Here is a 21,973-nt window from a genome sequence, read left to right as displayed (position 1 = left end):
TTGCCAACAAATTGATCCCATAGCAGCAGGGCTGCAAGGAATAGTTTCAAAGATTGAAGGGAAACATAAATGGGGAAAAATTCAGTAAATATATTTCTTCCTACTTAGAACCTAGGCTAGATTCCTTTAAAAAGAAAAAAAAAAGAAAGAAAAAAAGCTTTAAATCTTTCCTCTTTTTTTCAAAAGCAACCCAAAAGGGCATTAGAGAACATCTGTAATTTACATAGAAGGGAGCAATGCCAAAGAAATACAGATTCCACAGCTGTTAACCCAGGGGACAACTCAAATCAAGCAAATCTCTAAATAAGGTCTGAAAGGCAGATGATCTGCTAGAGGGCAGCCAACTTCCAAAACCATGAGTATGGAGTGGGCACTTGGAATGCTAATGTCTGCCTTTCTGGAAAGCTACCTTTTGTCTTTATACGGGCAAGCCAGAACAATTCATAATTCCTTTGCCAGTTAAGATATACCCAAAGAAGACTAGAAATTTTGCCTGGCCAGCATCTAGCACATGAACATAAGAAAGGACTTTCCTTGTGATTTTACTATTTATCTTCTTCATCTATTCAATATTACATGTTGGTTTAATAATGTAAAAGCTCCTAAATGTACAATATCGAAGTTGATAAACTTTCAGAAACTCTCAAAAAGAATAGGCTATAGAACCAAACTCCATGGATTCAAAATCCAGCTTCTTCATTTCCTGTGTTGCCTTGGGCAAGTTACCTTACATTTACAGGCCTCAGGTTACCATCCGCAAAGTGAAGATGATATTATATTACCTATTTATAGAGCTATGTAGATTAGACAGTCAATATATCAATACATATAGACACATAAAATGTAATTTCAGATACAGACAAGTGTTCCCTTAGTCTTAGTTCTTTTATTAAGTCCCTATCTTATCGGTTTGCAGCAAGCCTGTCTCTTTACTACGACTTCTAAAATTTGCATGGCACCCAGCATTAATTAATGTGGCTTATACTCTGTGAATTGGAGAAGGCAATGGCAACCCATGCCAGTACTCTTGCCTGGAAAATCCCATGGACAGAGGAGCCTGATAGGCTGCAGTCCATGGGGTTGCTAAGAGTCAGACACGACTGAGCAACTTCACTCACTTTTCAGTTTCATGCATTGGAGAAGGAAATGGCAACCCACTCCAGTGTTCTTGCCTGGAGAATCCCAGGGACGGGGGAGCCTGGTGGGCTGCCTTCTATGGGGTCGCACAGAGTCGGACATGACCCAAGCGACTTAGCAGCAGCAGCAGCAACAGCATACCCTGTGATTGCCTGATAGGTAGGAAAAGAGTCTCAAGCTGTGGCATGGTTGGTGAATTTTCTAGCCAATAACTGCTTAATCTCTCAGTCATGTCTGACTCTTTGCAACCCCATGGGCTGCAGCTCGCCAGGCTCCTCTGTCTATAGGGATTCTCCAGGCAAGAATACTGGAGTGGGTGTCATGCTCTCCTCCAGGGGATATTCCCAACCAAGGGATCAAACCCAGGTCTCCCACATTGCAGGCAGATTCTCTACCAGCTCAGCTACCAGGGAAGTCCCCACCACTACTTAGCAAGCAAATATTAATGACTCCATTATAAAAATAAATACATTCAGACCTGTGATTTGAAGGTTAAAGGCTCAATACACTAACTCCATTTCCCTTGACTAGTAGCCCTCTTCCACATATTATATGTGTTTACTGTTATGACCAACTGACTGCCTTTTCTACAAAATATTAATATATTTAATATTAATGCATTAATTAATAAATATTAATATATGCATACACAGCATCTAGAAGGATTAAGCAGAACATTAGGAAATTAAGAGATACAACTGAGTGAAAATTAAGAAGGAAATAGAAAGAAAAATGGATTCTAAATCCCTAGAAAAGAGTTTTAGTAAGCTTTCGTACTTTTTCCCCCCTTTTCTGTTAGGCTAATATTAAATACAGTCTGTCCCTTTAACTGTCAAATGGCTTTCCAGCCTACAAGTAATCTTTCTCCACAGAGGAGTCTTTTAAAAGTTATAAATAAAATATCCCAAATATTTTCTTTTTCCCACAGATGAGAACATTAGAACACTGACATTTTAATCTGTTCTGTACAAGAATGAGTTGTGTCAACACAGTGCTCCCAGCTACAGCACTGAAAAAAAACAAGTTTAATTAAAGACAGAGAAGAAACTGCATGTGGAGCCTAAGCCACTGAGATACAATGAAGTGTGTCATCTTCAGAGTCAGTTCTCTATGAACAAATCTCTTTGTCAGTGTCGGGAAGAAAACAAAAGACATAGCAAAGTAAAGGTCTGATGCTATAAACGAAAAACATGGTGGTATCAAACTTTAATATTAAGACTAAGAATTGAAACTTAATATTTGTGCAGTACTTGCTACTTAATTCCAGAGTCTGAACACTACTCCTAACATCATAAAACATTTTTGGATATAAATAGGTATCTATCAACTATATATGTTGTACAACATAGAGCTGAAGCACAAAAAGGGAGAGAAGCTTAGCCAAGATCAAAAGGTAATGGTTTAGCAAAAATGAATAATGCTTTTACTGGGTTTATTCCAGAATATTGGTTATATTCCTTCCTCAAATTCTAACTTGAAGACAAAAAGTACCAAGATCACAGCACTAGTTTCCATTATTAAGCACAGCTCTATTCTAACAGTGGCTTGTCTGCCCGTCTCCTGCACTTCTGCTAGGGCACCCTACATCAGAGAGGCAGGGCAGCACAGTGAAGAGAAAACAGGGTACACAGGCCCAGGTTCCCACCTCAGCTCTATCACTTCCCAGCTCAGTAACTTTTGGGCAGCCTACCTATTTTTGATTCTTTTTCCTCATCTATAAAATAGAGATGAAGCAACTAGTCAATACTGTCGTGGTAAGGCTTCAATGTGATAATACATGCAAAGTACCCAGTTCATTTCTTTTCGTATATACTTGATGCTCCATAAATAATATTCCTTTTAACTCTAGATTTTTATAACACTGATCATTTGCTAATTGTATGTTATAGATACCATCCTTTCCAGATCATATATTTCTTATGACTATAATCTCTTTTCTTATCTGTAATATTCTCTAACACACGACAGTGGGAATATTTAGCATTAGGTATAAGTATCTTCTGGTCTGTTGTTTGGTTGTTGTTTAGTTGCTAACTCATGTCTGAGTCTGCCACCCCCTGGTCTATAGCCCGCCAGGCTCCTCTGTCCATGGGATTTTCCAGGCAAGAATACTGGAATGGGTGGCCATTTCCTTTGCCAGGGGATCTTCCTCATCTAGGGATCAAACTGAAGTCTCCTGCATTGGCAGGCAGATTCCTTACCACTGAGCCACCAAGGCTCACATATATATAACTTGGTTTTCTTGCAGCACAGTATTACAGAATAGTTATCAGTATGGGCTCAGTGTCAACACTGCCCATGGTAATGAATTATACTTCAGTTCTGCTGTTGATATTTAATACTGATCAACTTCTGGTAAATTAATTTACCTGTGTTTCAATTTTCTCATTTGTAAAATGGAGATACAGCATTTTTGATTTATAGGGCTGCTGTGAAGATTAAATACATTCAGTGCAGTTCAGTTCCATTGATCAGTTGTGTCTGACTCATTGCGACCCCATGGACCACAGCATGCCAGGCTTCCCTGTCCATCACCAATTCCTGGAACTTACTCAAATTCATGTCCATCGAGTCTGTGAGGTCATCCAACCATTTAATGTATATCCAATCATCTTATGTATATTAAATACATTAAACAGACATAAAGGTATTAGAATAATGCCTGGTCCAAATATGGACTTGAAAAACATTTCCTATTACTTGATAAAAACATAGGTATAACGAACATCATTTTGTATGTATTGTAATAGTATTAAATACCTATCAGAATTTTTTTCCAGTAGTCATGTATGGATGTGAGAGTTGGACTGTGAAGAAAGCTGAGCACCGAAGAATTGATACTTTTGAACTGTGGTGTTGGAGAAGACTCTTGAGAGTCCCTTAGACTGCAAGGAGATACAACCAGTCCATTCTGAAGGAGATCAGCCTTGGGTATTCTTTGGAAGGAATGATGCTAAAGCTGAAACTCCAGTACTTTGGCCACCTCATGCGAAGAGTTGACTCATTGGAAAAGACTCTGATGCTGGGAGGGGTTGGGGGCAGGAGGAGAAGGGGATGACAGAGGATGAGGTGGCGGGATGGCATCACTGACTTGATGGACGTGAGTCTGAGTGAACTCCGGGAGTTGGTGATGGACAGGGAGGCCTGGCGTGCTGCGATTCATGGGGTTGCAAAGAGTTGGACACGACTGAGCAACTGAACTGATCTGATATGATATAAAGTTACTGGGGGGAAGGAGTAGGGTAAATATCATCTTAAGAACAATAGGAATATATATAAAGGGAAAATACTGACAAATATAACACAGAAAGTAAGTGAATAAGAATTAACATAAAGAAGGAATCCAGGCTTTACAGAGGACACCAAACTTGAATGAGTTAATGATGTAATCAAATGGAAAAGAATACAACAAACAAAACTGCCATATTTTAACTGTATTAGGGATAGCATCAGAGAAGACAGAAGATTCATATAGATGACAAAGGAAACACAAGTTATTCAAAAACAGTAAAAGACATGAGCAAAGGTATGAGAGGAATATGGAAGTCCCATTGGGAGACCAGTAAACAGATTTGTTTGCCTGGAACTGAGGTCTCATGTAGAATACCTGATACAGTGCTCTCAATTCCATTCCCCAGAGCTTAGCATGGACACAAGCAGTACTCATTAAATATCTATGTAAAAAAATGAATTCCAACTGCAGTCTGTCTATCATGATAGATTAAGGGACTTCTCTGGAGGTGCAGTGGCTAACACTTTGTGCTCCCAGTGTAGGGGGCCTGGGTTTGATCCCAGGTCAGAGAACTAGATCCTACATGCCGCTACTAAAAAAGATCCCGTGTGCCACAACTAAGACCTAACACAACCAAATAAATAAAATAAATATTTTTAAAAGATAAATAAGATTAAGCAGTGCTTTCCAATAAGTATACCAAGGCATACTGGTGTGTCCAAATTAGGTAACTACTGTACTGAGAGGGTGATTCAGCCTTTAGAATAAAACCCTCCAGTCCTAAGATGGCTTGCTTCCTATCCTAGTATACCATATTAATATCATCATTTTCTAAGTGTAGTATGCCATAAAAAAGTTGGGAAACATTGAGTTTAAAACTTGTCTATGAGGATGTATGCAATGGGATGAAGATGAAGATTAAATTCAAGAGGGTATACTGGTGCTAGTGGTAAAGAATCTGCCTGCCAATGGAGGAGACACAAGAGATGCAGGTTTGATCTCTGGGTTGGGAAGATCCCCTGGAGGAGGGTGTGGCAACCCACTCCAGTATTCTGGCCTGGAAAATCCAATGGACAGAGGAGCCTTGTGGGCTACCATCTGTAGTGTCAGAGAGAGTCGGACATGACTGAAGTGACTTAGCACACGTGCATACATACTATACAATAGTCATTGTCTGGTTTGATGGTTCTGTGGAAGATCAAGAGAGAAAGACAAGGAGAAGAAGGAGTCATTCAAAACTGCTCTAGTAGCCAAGGCACCAAACATATAGGCCTAAATAAGAGTAGCTACAAAATACATGAATTCAAAACAGATTATGAAAGAATAAGTTGCTTAGAAGTAAGTTTAGTTCAGTTCAGTAAACACTGCTGCCTGTTAAATATCAGCCATTTGTCAGGGACTAGGGATTTAAACTGAAGAAATAACTCCAGTCATTAGGGATTTATTTTTAGTTGTAGAAACAGAATTGCAGGTTTTCCTTAATACATTCTATTTCACATTAGCTCTAAGGAGAAAGGAAATATTACAAGGTATTACATATTGCACTATAAATCAAAGGTTGCTTTTGTTCAGTCGCCAAGTTGTGTCCAACTCTTTGCCATCCATGGACCACAGCACACCAAGTTTCCTTGTTCTTCACTATCTCCCAGAGTTTGCTCAAACTCATGTCCTTTGAGTCAGCGATGCCACTCAACTATTTCATCTTCTGCATCCTTCTTTTCCTCTTGCCTTCAACCTTTCCCTCCTGCCTTCAACCTTTCCCAGCATCAGGGTTTTTCTCAATGAGTCAACTCTTTGCACCGGGTGGCCAAAGTATTGGAGCTTCAGCATCAGTATCAGTCTGTTCAATGAATATTCAGGGTTGATTTCCTTTAGGATGGACTGGTTGGATCTCCTTACTGTTTAAGGGACTCTCGAGATTTTTCTCCAGCACCATAGTTTGAAAGTATCAATTCTTCGGCGCTCAGCCTTCTTTATAGTCCAACAGTCACATCTGTACATGACTACTAGAAAAACCATAGTTTTGACTATATGGACCTTTGTTGGGAAAGTAATGTCTCTGCTTTTTAATATGCTGTCTAGGTTTGTCATAGCTTTTCTTTCAAGGATCAATCATCTTTTAATTTCATGGTTGTGGTTTTAACTTACTTATTAAAGTTTCCAAAAGTAAGCCTTTTTCAGTTAAAAGGTTCAGGTACCAGGAGTCAGAGGGCTATAAACAGAATCCTGTGGAACGGTCACATAAATCCAATGGCTGTAACAATCATTCTTAATATATTTGTACCCAATCAAGTGTTAGAATGCATGCTATTGACAAATATCTTCTAGCCTTTATGAGACGATAATACCAGCAATCATTTATTAGGGGATCGCTATTTATCAACATTGTGCCATTTTACATATATTATCTCATTTATTCTCCAAATATCCCAAAGGGTAGATATTATTATTCCCACTTTGTTCATAAAAATCAAAGCTTAGAATATTGTCACCTGTCCAAGGTTATCCAGCTAGTAAAATGGCAGAGCCAGAATAACCCAGGCCCATACTCTCAAGTCCATGTTCTTATTAAATGCATTTTGATAAATAAGTCATTCAAGAAAGGGCTTTGAGGAGGACACCTGAGATATAAAGGAAGAGCTACTGAGGCAAACATGGGCAAGGCCCACCCACGCAGTATTCTAGGAGACAGTGTGCTTGCCCAAGGCTTACTGACTAGATTCATATTATAAGAAATCTAGAGGTCTGTGTTTTAGGTTTTCATTGCTGCTATAATCAAATAATTTAGTGGCTTAAAACAACACAAATTCATTACAGTACAGTTTTATAGGTGAGAAAGCTGACATGATTCTCACTGGTCTACGATGAGAGTCAGCAGGGCTCTATTCCCTTCTGAAAATTCTAGAGGAGAATCTACTTCCTTGCCTCTTTGAGCTGCTAGAGGCCACCAGCAATCCATGGCTATGGCCTCTGGTCACCATCTTCAAAGCCAGCAATGGTGGGTTGAGCTCTCCTCTGACTGCCATTTCTATTGTTCTTCCATTATCCCATCACCCTTTCACCACAAAAGAGTTCTCCAATTATAAGAGAACAGGTGATTAGATTGGACACACCTATATAAACCATCATAATCTTCCCATCTTATATACTTTAACTTAATCACATCTACAAAGTCCCCTTTGCTGTGTAAGGTTAACAGGTTCCAGGGATTAGGACAGGTATCTATGGGGATTGGTAGGGAGCATTATTCTCAGTATGATTAAGAGAATAGTGTCACTCAAAGTTTAAACCATGTAACTAGCCTCCTTATTCTAGTTTCCCAAGTGTGAGGCAACTTACTGACAACACTTTAGCTTGCCCTAAAACCTACTTATAGGAGAATGTGCTGTTTGCTGGGGGTGGAGTGGGGGAGGTGGGTACGATGTCCTATGCCCTGAGCATATACATTTTATATTATATTGACTCATTTTTTTCTGAGTCACACATTAGTATCTTTTGAGTGCTGTCAGAATGAGCCAGAACATTTTGGCCAGGAACTGTAGGATTTTGACAAAATCAATATTCTGAATCTTTAAGTTAAGGATCAGAGTTGGGGTATATTTAACAGGTCTATATCTATGATAAAAACAACCATTTGAAAACCATGTTTAAGAAACTATATCTATGAATGCAGTTATATGCCACCTTCTTTGGGCTTCCTGGTGGCTCAAATGGTAAAGCAGCTGCCTCCAATGCAGGCAATGCAATGCAACCGGGTTGATTCCTGGGTCGGGAAGATCCCCTGGAGAAGGGAATGGCAACTTACTCCAGTATTCTTTCCTGGAGAATTCCATGGACAGAGGAGCCTGGCGGGCTCCATGGGGTCACACAGAGTTGGACATGGCTGAATGACTAACATTTTCACTTTTTGATTTACAAAACTTAATTCAAAAAAAGATAATTGTGCTTTTCTGATTGTACCAGTGTAATCAATCAATTGGCTTGAAGTAGAATGTCCTTGGAAGGCAGGAGGGAGTTTCAAATCAACAACTTTTAAAACTTGGATCGCAAAGATAAGTGGTTGCCTAGAGCTGGGAGACTGAGGGAGAATAGGGAGACACTGCTAATGAGTATGGGGTTTTGTTTTGGGAAAATAAAATGTTCTAAAATTGGTTGTGGTGATGGCTGCATAACTCTGTGAATAACAAAAAAATCATTGCACTCTATATTTTAAGTGAATGAATTTTATGATATTGAATTATATCTCAAAAAAGTTGTTAAAAATGGGTCACAAGGAGAAGGCAGTGAAAGGAAGATCCGATTAAATACTAGAATGAAATGCGGGGGAGTGTCTTACGCAATTTATGATCTTAATGAAAAATCTTCCTTAGCATCTGCTACTTTCCTCATTCTGTTCTCTACTCTAGCTTTTTAAAGATTCTGCTCTTGGAAAAGTCACAACTTTCCACCTCTTTCCTTTTTTGTTTTTTAGTTTACTAATCAATTAATATACACCAACATACACAGCAAACTCATTCCAAAAATTATAAACAATATAGAATGTGATTCCAATGTTAATTCCCACTGCTAATGTATGGATGTGACAGTTGGACCATAAAGAAGGCTGAATGTTAAGGAATTGATGCTTTTAAGCTGTGGTGTTGAAGACTCTTGAGAGTCCCTTGGAATGCAAGGAGATCAAACCAATAAATCCTGAAGGAAATCAATCCTGAATATTCATTAGAAGGACTGATGCTGAAGCTAAAGCTCCAATACTTTGGCTACCTGATGTGAAGAACCAATTCACTAGATGCTGGGAAAGATTGAAGGCAGGAGGAGAAGGGGACAACAGAGGATGAGATGGTTGGATGGCACCACTGACTCAATGGACCTGAGTCTAAGCAAGCTCTGGGAGATGATGAAGGACAGGGAAGCCTGGTGTGCTGCAGTCCATGGGGTCATAAAGAGTCAGACACGACTGAGCGACTGAACAAAAACAAAGTATGAATAAAGGAATGTTCCCATCATGATCCTCTTTTAGATGCTCATGTTTTATTATCCTTGTTCTGTGTTGTGTGCTGATTCTCCATATTCCCTAAATCATTCCACATGCCACAATAGGCCTGTGCAAGATTCACGTGTCCTTGTATCACAATTCTCATATTAAATTCAAAGAATTATTGCTCTGTTTTACAGTTGTTATTACAGTGCCTAATAGTGACTCCACTGATGTGTACAAAGTTACTGAATGAGCACTCTGCATTTCTTTTTATCTTCATTCTCTTTCTCAAGAGCAATGATACCCCCCTTATCCAAACACCACAGCAGAGGAAAAACTGCTTGTCAGAGGTCACTAGTAAGTTATGCTTAAAAATGGAAGGTCAGGCAAGGTTTTTCATGAAGCTTTCTTATAGTTGATATGAAAATAATCAACTACTTTTCAAATAATCACTTTGAACAAGTGATGAAGCCATTTCAAAGAAAAAAAACCTTCCTGAAACTGACACATTAAATTTATAGTTTATTTAAATTAATAAAATACCATTACCCAAACCATAAAAAGGGGTTCCTTCAACCATGAGATGAAATACTTGCCTCGTATGAGCTTAGATGAAATGATTGTTACTTTTCTATATGAACATTATAAGAGATCAGCCTCCATTTTCTGACTATCAAAAGAACTGAAGATGCAAACCTTGAGTGTAACTGCGCTTATATATACTGGGTTATCCATAAATCACCAGTCTATCACATTCTGTCATATGACTCCATGAAATTCAATTTATTCCCACATCATAGTATACCTAGTTGATATGCAGAAGGAACTTATGCTCTAAGAAGTGAAGATCAATATGTACAATTCACACTATTACTCTTTTAAATATGAACAACTGACCTTGTAGAACTAAAATACCAAAAATTCAGTTCCTGATATAAACCCACTACCTTTGTCAAATAGTTTATATTATTCATTTTTACAGGTTTCTGCAAAAAATAAATATTATAGTTGAAACTGAATACCACTGAATATTGTTAAAAAATACCTTCAGTTCAGTTGCTCCGTCATGTCCAACTCTTTGTGCCCCCATGGACTGCAGCACGTCAGGCCTCCCTGTCCATCACCAACTCCCGGAGTTTACTCAAACTCATGTTCACTGAGTTGGTGATGCCATCCAACCATCTCATCCTCTGTCATCCCCCTCTCCTCTCTCCTTCAATCTTTCCCAGCATCAGGGTCTTTTCCAATGAGTCAGTTCATGACATCAGGTGGTCAAAGTATTGGAGTTTCAGCTTCAGCATCAGTCCTTCTAAATGAATATTCAGGACCGATTTCCTTTAGGATGGACTGGTTGGATCTCCTTGCAGTCCAAGGGACTCTCAAGAGTCTTCTCCAACACCACAGCTCAAAAGCATCAATTCTTCGGCACTCAGCTCTCCTTATAGTCCAACTCTCACATCCATACATGACTACTGGAAAAACCATAGCCTTGACTAGATGGACCTTGTTGACAAAGCAATGTCTCTGCTTTTTAATATGCTGTCTAGGTTGGTCATGACTTTTCTTCCAAGGAGTAAGCGTCTTTTAATTTCATAGCTGCAATCACCATCTTCAGTGATTTTGGAGCCCCAAAAAATAAAGTCAGCCACTGTTTCCACTGTTTCCCCATCTATTTGCCATAAAGTGATGGGACCGGATGCCATGATCTTAGTTTTCTGAATGTTAAGCTTTAAGATAAACAATTTATAACACATTTATAAGTTGGTCAAGATAGTGTTTTAATATACACAGAAATTCATGTTTATGTTCTGAGAATCCTTTTACATGATCAAAGGCTGAATTTTCCAAGCAGGCAGATGTAGCTCATTAGATTTGCCATGGACTGTGAAAACCACTTGCCAATAGCATCAAAAGACTATTATTCATTTTAATCTCTCAAAGAGGACAGATCTTTCTTTGACAAACATTAGTGAAAAAGCTAAGTTTGGGGTTTAGTGACTGGAATAACTCAGCACAAGGAAATAACAGTGCAACTAAAGCCAAATGGAGACAGACTGATGTTCTAGCTTTTCACCTTCAGAGACCAGAGCTTCCACCTAGATTTCAAGGAAAAAAAAAAAGAAAACAAAACCAAAACACCCGTTCCCCACAAACCCACATAGCAATAACAGTGCACTTGCTGCACGCATAATGATCTTACCATCTGACCTGACAGAACTGTCAGTCTGAATGGCAAATTCTCTGCATATGATTGAGTTTTGTAATCTCAACAGCTCAAAATAGAGAACTTAAGGGGCCAATCAAATCAGTTTTGACTGTCAATCACTGTCCAAGCAATGTAGTTAATCAGAAAAGTCAGGATGACATTCAGAAATTGTCTAAATCCTTGTTCAGCAATCATAAAGACAACTAAGAAAACTCTAGACATTTAAAATTCTGTAGATTTAAACTGAATACTGACATAGCTAGTATATCAAAGATGAAAATGTAACTATCTGGATAATTTGTGCAAATTAAGTAGTCTTGCTCTTCAGGCAGTTTTAAATCTTAATAACTAAATATTCAACTAAAAGTTTAGCTGAGTAAATAAAACCTGATGTTAGGTTTAGAAGTTATCGCTAACAGGGGTTCCAGGGTGCAGCTGTTCCATTACTTGATCAAGGTGCTAAGTTACATAGGTATCATCAGATTATAAAAATTTACTGAACTATACACTTACAATATATGAATCTTTGTGATCAAAGAAACACCACATCCTCTAGTCAATTGCCCCATGAATTTAGTCTCTGAGAATTTGGTATCAAATTCCCATCTTATCTAGATGCTCCCTGCTTTATACTTACTTGTTTTTTAGCTTTTCAAGCTAAACAGTTTAAGGATAAACTCAAGTTAGATATATTACACCAACAGAACATATTTCATTACATTTGGGCCAATTATCTTTTAACTTATAACAATGAAAATGATTTCTATTCTAAAGACTTGGGAAGGTATTTTTTTAAATAGTCTTGATAATCATGATACTTTATTCCTGAGAATATCTACCAAACCACAATTCATGCATATTACTCTTTAACAGTCACAAAGTAGTTTGTGAAAAATATATACAAGATTGAGTACAATACTTCAGTAATAGAGGGCACTCAAAATATTTGATATCAATGACAGAGGTAGATCAAGAGATATACTAAGACACTGTCAAAAGTATTTAAGGAATATCATGATGGGAAAAAGAATGAAACCCAGGTATGAGTTTCAATTATGCAAAATACTAGTCTTAAAGTTAATTCCTTAAAATCCTATATTAGCTTATTATTTTTCTAAGGTAGAATCATTGCTCAAGTTGGTTTAGTCCACTGTATGCACAACTTGGAACCATAAAGGGATCCTTTCCCTTTTATGAGGCAAGTGTTATACAAATGTGGGATGAATGGGGCAAAAGAGAAAAAAGTATGCTTTTAATATAAAAAATTAACATGTACAATTTTATACATATCACAAGAATCTCAAAATTATGATAGTATATGCTGCTGCTGCTAAGTCGCTTCAGTCGTGTCTGACTCTGTGTGACCCCATAGACGGCAGCCCACCAGGCTTCGCCGTCCCTGGGATTCTCCAGGCAAGAACACTGGAGTGGGTTGCCATTTCCTCCTCCAATGCATGAAAGTGAAAAGTGAAAGTGAAGTCGCTCAGTCCTGTCTGACTCTCAGCGACCCCATGGACTGCAGCCTTTCAGGCTCCTAGTATATGAGGCAAAGATAAATAGTAACTGGCTACATTTCTTCAAAAAAAAAAATTAACAGTTACATCCTGTGTTTGTTCTAGAAGCTAAATAATCCAAGAAGGCTAATCCGAAATCAGACTGTCGAAAAGGCACAGAAAGTAATCTTATTGGTTGATATTTGTTTCTGTTAGTAATACAGCAACAATTTTAAATCAAATTCAATGAAAGGAGCACTTTTCTTCCAAAAAGAAAATTTACATTACCCACTATAGCTTAAAATTAATCAATGGGTCAAAATTCTGAGAAAGAAAAGTGGTTAAAGTTGGTCTTAACCTTTGGTTAAAATAAATTTTTAAATACCTGTCTAATATTAATGGCTGTGCAACACTCAGGTTTTCCACATGAGTAATACTTTTTAAAACGTAATTTTAGCAAATTGGCAGCATAGAGTAATAAGTCCAAAGTTCATCTCACTTCCTCCATAATATTAACCAGGGTTTCAATGGAATACTCTGCTTAGATTTAGATTAGCAGCCCAATGTTTTCACATAACCAAAAGCTGAATTAAATATTAGTTGGGTCATATGACGATGCCATTGCTGTATCTCAAAAATAGCCAAATCTTGGCAATTTCATGTGTTTTAACCTAATATGAGTGTTTTAGACAGTTCAAACTTCAGAAAACAGCAAATACACACAAAAAATTGTTTACATGATGTGAAAATACATGTAAAAAATGTTTCCAAAGGAAACAATTAAATGCAAGGTATAAAGAGAAATAAAGATAGTGGGCTTTATGAGAAGGGGAAAAAAATCAGGCAGTTCAACAGGTTACTGAAATCCTGGTAGTGATCGATAAATTGACTTCTGCTTCACCTTTTATGAAGAGGCTGTACTTAGCAAATCACTGTGTAAGCTGCCTCAATAACAGGACTCCTGCTATCAAGTTTATGTGAAATGATTCCAACAAAGAAATTAATTTCTTCATGACAAGAAAAGGTTATCCGAAAAGGGGAAAACACAGGAGACTGAGCTTTCTGCTAATAAAACGGACAAATATCAGTTTAGGCACTGAATTCAAAGCTGTTTTATGCTCTGCAAAATCTGAATTCCTTGTAGCTCATCTACTACATTGCTTTAGAGACATACACACACATATACATACATGCATATATAGATACATACTTGCCTGTTACCTTTTTTTTCAAGTTTCCTAGTTTTAGCACTGAAATTTTCATGATCTAGAAACTCAAGCCTAGGCAAACTGGGAAGATTAGTTACCCTAATGTACAGCTCCCAATCCATGCACCTTGCATGTATGTGCTTATGTGTATAACCCCCATACACTCACCATCCCAAGCCCCCCAAAATGGTTTCCTATAACTTACAATGAATTTATTATCTCTTTAGAAAATAAATTGGTGTTATAAAAATAATCTAAAAGCTGTTACTTGTTTTGTGACTATATTAATAAAATATGTAACCAGCAGTGATCAAATCTGAGAACTTACAAACAGCCATTCATCACAAGCCATCAGACCTACTCTTTCCTAAAAAGTTTCATGTTTCATTCATATGTTGATAAGCATAAACTTCTTACAATTATGCTCCGTTTTATAACTATGAGGAAAAACTCAGGCATTCTATAGGTTCAAATCTCAGCTTCACCACTTACCAACAATGTAGCTTTAAGAGAAATTACTTGACCCATCAATTCTCTACTTTCTATTATAGGGTTTTCATGATTATTAAATGATGCTGCTGCTGCTGCTAAGTCACTTCAGTCGTGTCCGACTCTGTGCAACCCCATAGAAGGCAGCCCACCAGGCTCCCCCGTCCCTGGGATTCTCCAGGCAAGAACACTGGAGTGGGTTGCCATTTCCTTCTCCAATGCATGAAAGTGAAAGTTAAGTCACTCAGTCGTGTCTGACTCTTCGAGACTCCATGGACTGCAGCCTACCAGGCTCCTCTGTCCATGGGATTTTCCAGGCACGAGTACTGGAGTGGGGTGCCATTGCCTTCTCCTATTAAATGATGCAATATATATAAAATGCTTAGCATAAAATTAATTCCCAATAAAAGTTACTTATTACTATCATTGCTATCAGTATATTGTACGGGTAAGAACTTGCAAGTGCACTGAAGGAGGCAGTCACCCATTCCTGTCTTCTTTGATGGAAACATTTTCTATTAAAAACAATTTATTTCCTTTTATAATATTAAGATTTTCAGAATTATTCTTTCTGAATGTAAAAACTAAGAGAATTCTCAATAGTTTACAAGGTTGTCCTTATAATAAGATTAATTACTTCTTTACATGGAACTTCTTTCAATTACTGAGTTTCAACATTGGATATAATAGTAAAAGAAGAGAATAAAAATCAAAGCTCCTTGCTCTCTAACTTTAATAAAGTATAATATTTAATGGGCTAAAATACAGGTGGTAAAGTTCTACCTGTACTAAAAAGAACAAGTAGAAACATTAAATCAAAATAGAATCAAATTATATTTTAGAGTTTGAGGAAATCTTTAAAATCATCTAATCCAATGCCCTCATTTTATAAGACCCAGAAAAGGTGATTTGTCCCATGTTATATGGCCAGAATTAGAAATAATACAAGAATTCAAATCTCCTGACACCTACTGCAATTATCTGTTAATATGCTTCTCTCCAAATCACAAGTGAAAATCATAAGACAAATTCCTTTTCCAAAATTTCTAATAAAAATTATCTTCGAATACACAAAGATAATTATGGGGGAGTGTGATGAGAAAGAGGAAGGAAAAATAACTAGTATTGGGTTGGCCAAGAAGTGCCTTTGGTTTTTTTAGGTAAAAATAAGAGACACATTTTTTGTTTTCACCAAGAACTTTATTGAACAACGTATTCACCGTTTTGTTCTACTACTTTCTACCATTATCAAGGCAACTTAATAATTCCATCTTCCCAAAACCTTTTTATCTTTTTGAGCAAAGGACTATTCCAGGTGCCTTTTACAATCTTCCAGGAAACTGAAATTCTTCCACTAAGAGACTTCTGTAAAGATAGAAATAAAAAGAAATCCAAAGGTGTGATTTCTGGTGAATATAGCAGATGAATCAGAAGTTCCTAGCCAAGTAACAGTTTTGCTTGGTCATCAAAGAAACATGCAGTCTTGCATTATCCTGATGGAACATGTGTTTTCTTTTGACTAATTTCAAATGCTTTTTGTCACGTGCCGCTTTCATTTGATCTAACTGGGAGCACTACTTGTTGGAATCAATTGTTTGGTTTTCCAGAAGGAGCTCATAATAGAGGACTCGCTTTCAATTCTACTGTAGATACAACATCACCTTTTTTGGATGAAGATTGGACTTCGATGTGGTTGGTGGTAGTTCATTTTGCTTGTCCCATGATCTCTTCAGTTCCACATTATTGTACACTATTTACCTTCCATTACCCATCACAGTTTGTTTTAAAAATGGAGCATTTTCATTAAGTTTAAGTGGAGAATTGCATGCAGAAATGAGACCAAGAAAGTAAGAAGGTCTTTTCACTTAACTTATGTGAAAGCCAAACATCAAAGTGAATAACATAACCAAGCTGGTACAAAAGATTTTCAATGTCTGATTTGGATATTCTGAGTATATTTTGAGAGCTATCTCCTCCGTAGTGTAACATTGACTGTTTTCAATTAATATTTGAGTTGACTGCTATCAACTTCAACTGGTCTATCTGACAGTGGAACATTGTCCAGCGAGAAATCTCCAGCATGAAACTTTGCCACTTCTGACATGTTCGACCAGTCACAGCACCTTCTCCATACACTGAACAAATCTTTTTTTGTGCATTTCAGTTGTGTTTTTATCTTTCTTGAAATAATAAAGCAAATATGCCAAAAAAATTTTTTTCTTCTACCTTCAATATTAAAACAGCTATACAAAATTCACCAGTTTTGTGAAGTTTTTTTTTAAATGAACACTGATATGACAGCTGTCACAATACAATCTAACAAAATTGTTTTACATGAAGTTAAAGACAACTAAGCACTACTAGAGTTATCTTACAGAAAAGCCAAAGAAACATTTTGGCCAACCCAATACTATGTCATAGAATATACTTTGAAGTCTAACAGAGAGCCACCTCTGTCATTTCTCCCTTCTGCAACAACAGCCAAAGTACTTACTCTATCTGATCTTCAGGTTCCTCATTTGTAAAGTGGGAATAATATCACCTAGAACAAATAACATATAAAAATGGTTAGAACAGTACAAGTTGGGAGTCACACTACCAAACGCAGAATTTTAAAACCACAACCTACTTGTTTGACCAAATTATATAACCTTTTTGAGCCACATAAAGTACTTTAGCACAGAATATGACACATAAAAATTGCAACAAGTTTTAATTTTATCAATACTGTATATAACTCACCAGGCACTTAGTGGGCAGTGAATAATAAAAATAACTACCACCACCAAAACACCTGCTTTTAAAAGTAAAATAGATGACAAAGGTAACATGCTTTATAATATTCAATATCATCTATCTTAAAATATGCCTACATATATAAAGTTCATTAGACTGGGATTAAATGTCAATTTTTATAAGTACATTAAGCAAGAGAGTTCCAGAAAAACATCTACTTCTGCTTTACTGACTATGCCAAAGCCTTTGACTGTGTGGATCACAACAAACTGTGGAAAATTCTGAAAGAGATGGGAATACCAGAACACCTGAACTGCCTCCTGAGAAATCTGTATGCAGGTCAAGAAGCAACAGTTAGAACTGGACATGGAACAACAGACTGGTTCCAACTCAGGAAAGGAGTATGTCAAGGCTGTATATGGTCACCCTACATTTAACTTATATGCAGGGTACATCATGTGAAATGCCAGGCTGGATGAAGCACAAGCTGGAATCAAGATTGCCAGGAGAAATATCAATAACCTCAGATATGCAGAGGACACCACCCTTATGGCAGAAAGTGAAGAGGAACTAAAAAGCCTCTTGATGAAAGTGAAAGAGGAGAGTGAAAAAGTTGGCTTAAAGCTCAACATTCACTTCATGGCAAATAGATGGGGAAACAATGGAAACAGTGACAGACTTTATTTTTTTGGGCTCCCAAATCACTGCAGATGGTGACTGCAGCCATGAAATTAAAAGACACTTGCTCCTTGGAAGAAAAGCTATGACCAACCTAGACAGCATATTAAAAAGCAGAGACATTACTTTGTCAACAAAGGTCTATATAGTCAAAGCTATGGTTTTTTTCAGTAGACATGTATGGATGTGAGAGCTGGGCTATAAAGAAAGCTGAGTGCCGAAGAACTGATGCTTTTGAACTGTGGTGCTGCAGTCCCTTGGACTGCAAGGAGATCCAACCAGTCCATCCTAAAGGAAATCAGTCTGAATATTCATTGGAAGGACTGATGCTAAAGCTGAAGCTCCAATACTTTGGCTACCTGATCCGAAAAACTGACTCATTAGAAAAGACCCTGATGCTGCACAGACTGAAGGCCGGAGAAGGGAATGGCAGAGGATGAGATGGTTGGATGATATCACCAACTTGATGCACATGAGTTTGAGTAAGCTCCAAGAATTGATGATGGACAGGGAAGCCTGGAGTGCTGCAGTCCATGGGGTCACAAAGAGTTGGACGCGACTGAGTGACTGAACTGACTGACTGATATTATAAGTATCAAGTAAATAATTCTATAGTGACATATTTAAGAAAATCTGTGGCTTTCAGAGTATTAAAATTTAAACTTCTCAGTTCACAAGTCAGAAAACACGACATAAAGTCAGAAGTTAGGTAAGAGCAGAAGTATTACAAACAATGAAATAAAGATAAAATTATAGCATCAGTACATTTGAAAATCTGTAGTAGACTGCATATAGAAGAAACCATATGTTTATTATGACATGGTTTTCATAAATTCCTAATCAAAAATATAATAAAAGGAAAAGAAACAGTAGAAAAATACATTCAACATATCACCATTTAAGAGAACCAATTCCCTGGTGATTAGAAAAGATCTATCTCTGAACTGGGTGGAAAGGCATGATTCCTAAATCCAAAGGGAAATTAAAACCACAAAGTTTAAACAAAACAGCATGAAAAAAAAAATCAATACCTTACAAAATAAAAAGGAATCATTTAGTTTTCAGCTTTCTCTTTACAAAAATTCTATTTTTATATCTGATACATTGGTTTAAGATAATATCATGTGTTCAAGCTCCAGTTGTAGGAAAATACCTGTTTATCTCTGCTACTTTTAAAGGTAAATAGGAGATTTTGTATTTAAGTTACAATGTGGAATACTTCAGAGTAACCTCATGCCAAAATGGCACATTTCTGAGGGATGCAAAGGTATTCAATAAAAAGCTTTTAAAGGCATATTTTTAAACTTGCAGCAGGAAAGCTTTTCTGTGTCAAGACAGTAATTCTTTTAACAGCATTGATCAAAATGTCATTCTTTTATGAGTGTACAATACCTTTTAATGGCATACAACAAGCCATTAGGGTTATACACCTCTGTACAGCAGACAGCTTACTGGAAAAAAGGGAACACTGGCCAAGATACAGTCAGTAGGTTTTACGCTTCTAACAGGCAACCTTTTCCCCCCTAGCTGCTTCATTGTGAAATCCACAACTGAAATTATCCAAAGATTAAGTGTAAGCTCTCTTCACTTCCGTAATTTGGAAGCATTTTCACAGAGGCATAAACTGCAAGGTCTAAACTGTATCTCTGTAGATACCATGAGATGGCCTTGAAAACTGCCTCTCACCAAGGGCCAGTGAGAAATTATTCATGAAGATTAGAAAAGAATGATGGTTTTATTTACTTTGCTACTTTCTGGGGAAAGAAGAAAGTGAATTTAAAAAGTGTTATGAGATAATTACTTTTCATATTTATTTATAAAGCCAAATAGTAAAGGAACATTAAAGTTACATAATATTTTACCATAAAATATCTATCTTCATCAACTAATGTTGATTAGGTAATTTTTCGTAAAGGAAACCTATTTAAAAATCATCTTAAAACAAGTCCTTGTCTTTGGGACATTCAGGCTTTAAGAGAGAAAATAAATTCTGAAACTACTTATAAAACTTAATCACATGATTATACAAACTCACACAAAAAAACTTTTTTCAATTTACTAAATTTCTAACCATGCAGGAAATGAAGAGCTAAGGGACAGAACATAAACAGAAAGGGAAATTATTCCTGCTTTTCATGTTAAACCTTTATGGGTTTTTCACTGTTAAAGCTAATATGACTTGAGTGTAAGTAAATTCTTAGCATAACAGAAATATCCCAGATATTAATATATTGACTGTAGCCTAAATCTCCACCTTCTGAAAACTATTCAAGGCCTTTACAGAGCTTAAAAAAATGTTACTGGTAATAATTACAGTCCTGCACCAAAAAGTAAAATTCAACCTTACAGACAATATCAGATGAATCTCATAAAGCTTTTCCCTAAAAGAAAGTTTAAAAAGTAGAAGAATCTATCTCCTTTTAAAGGTGTGAATATGTAGGTGAGGGTGTGGGTATGTGGATGTATAGTGGAAAGACAATGGTAAGAAAATAAGAAAGCTTTCTTTCCAAATTTTATCAAATTTTCAGGCAATGTAGAGAACAAGTGTATCTGCACTGACTCCATCATTGTAAAGTCGCTCAGTTGTGTCCAACTCTTTTTGACCCCATGGACTATACAGTCCATGGAATTCTCTAGGCCAGATTTCTGGAGTGGGTAACTTTCCCCTTCTCCAGGGGATCTTTCCAACCCAGGGATCGAACCCAGATCTCCTCAATTGCAAGCGGATTCTTTGCCAGCTGAGCCACCAAGGAAGCCCAACTCTTTGTGACCCCGTGGACTATACTGAAAACAACTGAAATGCAAAGTAATAAACAAAAACATTTTAAAATCATACCAGTTGATAAAAATAGTTAAAAAGAAAAAAGAAGAAGAAGTACCAATACAAAAATCTAAATGAAAGTGGAAATTCAGAGAAGGCGGTGGTGTGCTGAATCTGCTTTTGCCCATTTTAAACAGAGTTAAGATGTACAGATCTGGTTTGGAACGAAGGAGAGAAGACAAATAAAAATATCACCTAAGAGTCTAACAAGAGGTTGTCCATCCAAGAAGCTGAGAACTCGGTTACGGTGATCCAAGAGTCTGGGTTTAAGGGACTATAAGGAAAGCTATCTTGGAAATGAGCAAAACAGGGGAAAAAAGAGCAACAAGTTGCAACCACAATCTAGCACTCAAGTAAATGTACACACCAAATTCACATTACCTGAATGGGTCCAAATAAATAAGTAAACATAAAATGGCACGCAACTCTTCATACCCCAAGAAGCCAGAATGCAACAAACACGAATGTTAACTGGTGGAACAAACTTATTAAATACACAAATAAACAAGGCACTGTGAAAGAGAACCAGTAAAAACAAACCTATAAGGATTTCATATCTTGGAATTATCACAAAAAGATTATATAAAATCCAGTTTAATATGTTTATAATAATTTTTAAAGTGAAAAAACATCTTCATAGAACAGGAAAAAAAACAACATATGACATAAAATGTTCACAAGACATTTATACAGATTAAATACACAGTAGTTGAAATTTAAAAACCCAGTCAAGAGGTTTTCACACATTATCTCAGAAGAGACTAACCTGCCCAACTAAAAAATAGCTAGAGAAAGTAGGTAAAATATGGAAAACAACAATGTGAAGGTATTAAAGAGCTACCAAAGGCAGTCAAGAAGTATAAAAGAGAAGTTCAGAAAGCTAAGCTCAACTTTCAGCATGGGCTTTATTAAGTCATTTGTCAATCCTCAGACAGGAGGCAGAGAAGCTAAGCAGAACTGTTAGTAGTAATCACATATAGGGGAAAAATATTTTG

General features: G+C 36.9%; 1 long non-coding RNA gene across 1 annotated transcript in view; it reads right to left on the bottom strand.

The window, feature by feature from the left end:
• The window catches only part of LOC139177093 (uncharacterized), a 212,063-nt gene that overhangs the window by 183,046 nt on the left and 7,044 nt on the right, over window positions 1-21,973 (bottom strand). The window contains exon 2 of the long non-coding RNA XR_011561516.1: window positions 17,238-17,285. This is a non-coding gene — a long non-coding RNA (uncharacterized lncRNA). The remainder of the gene's footprint in view (window positions 1-17,237; window positions 17,286-21,973) is intronic.

The sequence above is a fragment of the Bos indicus genome, chromosome 18 (assembly GCF_029378745.1).
Source record: "Bos indicus isolate NIAB-ARS_2022 breed Sahiwal x Tharparkar chromosome 18, NIAB-ARS_B.indTharparkar_mat_pri_1.0, whole genome shotgun sequence".
NCBI lineage: Eukaryota > Metazoa > Chordata > Mammalia > Artiodactyla > Bovidae > Bos > Bos indicus.
Note: the sequence above shows the minus strand (reverse complement) of the source record. Positions and strands in the feature narration are given on the sequence as shown.